The sequence below is a fragment of the Arachis duranensis genome, chromosome 2 (genome assembly GCF_000817695.3).
Source record: "Arachis duranensis cultivar V14167 chromosome 2, aradu.V14167.gnm2.J7QH, whole genome shotgun sequence".
Lineage (NCBI taxonomy): Eukaryota > Viridiplantae > Streptophyta > Magnoliopsida > Fabales > Fabaceae > Arachis > Arachis duranensis.
In genome coordinates, this window is record NC_029773.3 from 79,309,374 (window position 1) to 79,311,686 (window position 2,313).

A 2,313-nucleotide genomic window follows, 5' to 3' on the forward strand; every position below is an offset into this window, starting at 1 on the left:
CTAGCATTTTGAACCCATTTTAGTTGACGGGACGGGCCGATCCGATCCATTTATGAGGCGGGCCGGCTCGCTTTGCCATTCCTACTAAATACCATGTCCAATTTTATACTTTTTAATCTAATATTTAATTTTTAATTTTTTTATAAGTTAAATACTGAATTCTATTTTGACTATGGCGCTTCAGTTCTCTACAAATCTACCATGCTTGGAAAAGAACCCTTGACTACAAGGATATAAGAATGATGTTCATACCACTATGCTGCAATACTTTTTATCATTATATAAACAAATTATAATATATATAACAATTATTTATTTTACTTATATTCAATTTATTTTAATTTTAAAGTCACTCATTTTAAATCAATTATATTTATTTAACTATAAATTTGTTTAAATATATATAAATTCAAAAGATAAACAAAAAAAATTATTAATCACAATTTATTTTTTCTTTTCATGATTATATGATATCTATTAATATTATTTTTTCAATAAATACTTATAGTATATAATAATAGGTAAAGACTCACATGCAGTTGTCTTCATATGAAGTCAATAGTTTTCTTCTTGTTTTACTCTCTTAACAAGAATAAAAAAAACTCAAACAAAAAAGAAAAAGAAACACATAATGCTACAAAACTATTTGAAAGAAGATGAACTTACATTCATTCAACTATTCAACTAAAAGAAAGAAAAAAATAAGAAAAAAAATACAGCATTAAAGAAAATATTTTTGTATATTTACAGCAAATTTCGATATAAAACTAAGACATTTATATGTATTGTTAAGATTTTTCGGTGTATTTGTACTGATAAGTTCTGCATAATTCAAAACTCTTCCTCTTCCTCCTCGTTATCTTCTGCTACTCTGCTTCTTTTTTTATCATCATCACCATATTCTTTTTTTCTTATTCATCTTTTTTTTCTTGTTTTACCTTCTCAAGTTTCTTCTTATTTTACTCTCTTAACAAGAATAAAAACAAAAAAAATCAAACAAAAAAGAAAAAATACATAATGCTACAAAATTACTTGGAAGAGGATGAACTTACATTCATTCAACTAAAAAAAGAAAGAAATAAAGAAAAAAAAGAAGAAAAATGCAACATTAAAAAAAATATTTTTGTGTATTTATAACAAATTTCGATGTAAAACTAAAACATTTATGTGTATTGTTAAGAATTTTCAGTGTATTTATACTGATAAGTTCGGTATAATTTAAAACTTTCTCTTCCTCCTCTTCATCTTCTGCTATTTATGCTTCTTTTTTTTATCATCATCACCATCTTCTTTTTTTTTCTTATAATCTTTTTCTTCTTGTTTTATATTTTCAGAGCATCATGATAGACTGTATTATAATATGATCACTTGTCTTTTTTTTATAGGCTAATTAATTCTTGATCATTTTTAATTACCACTTTTTATGTCACTATAGAACTTCCCTTTTAGAGAACGTAGTAATCACCTTAACTAAGATCCTTACCTGGAATTTTGCAAATCGAATCCTGAAAGGTTAGCAACGTCCCGGAGCGCCGACCCCAGACGTTGACTTTTTCCTCTGAGAACCTTTCGATGTGATACTGCAAATCACTTCCAATGGTGCCTCTCTGATGGCGCAACTCCGCTGGATCTACATCATAGAACACCGGAATAGCCCTCTGGCCTATGGTTCTATGGCACTCCATTATTTTCTCCAACTCTTGCAGGCCGCAAAGTTTTGTGACAAGACAACAAGAGAGATTCTAGAATCTTCGATGGCTCGAGTCAGCGAGGTGTAGATCTCGTCTCCTCTCTGGAGCTCCTCGTCGTCCCTGAAGACGTGAATCGCGGCTTGGGTGAGAGCGTTGTAGAGATGAAAGATGAATGGGTTGCGAGCATCGTTGCCCCTGAAGCTCATGAACACATCGTAGATCCATCTTGTGGACTCGGCAGAAGCAGACATAGAAATCGATATAATAAAAAAAATGAAGAATACACTGAATTCTCCTCTAATTCTCTATGCAGTAATCCGCAACTTGGATTATTGTATATAGCTCAATAGAAGGTTCATGGAAGCCGATGATCATGGAATTGAATTATTTCTTGTTCAGCATAAAAAAAAAATAAAAAAACCAGCGAAATTACCAAACTAGACAATGTTGAATTCGACACACCACTTTCCTAATGTTTTCCAACATCACATCGACCTAATTTCAAATGTTGTTAGATAATTTATTCATAAAAATTATATAATTAAAAGATGGTAAATTTTATTTCATTTTTAAAATGATATGTAAGTTATTCTATGTGATCTTAATTTTTTATTAGTTGATA

At 29.8% G+C, this 2,313-nt stretch overlaps 1 pseudogene; it reads right to left on the reverse strand.

Annotated features, from left to right (window-relative positions):
• The window catches only part of LOC107475202 (disease resistance protein RPV1-like), a 9,376-nt pseudogene extending 7,434 nt beyond the window's left edge, over positions 1–1,942 (reverse strand).
• Positions 1,943–2,313: the final 371 nt, after the last annotated feature.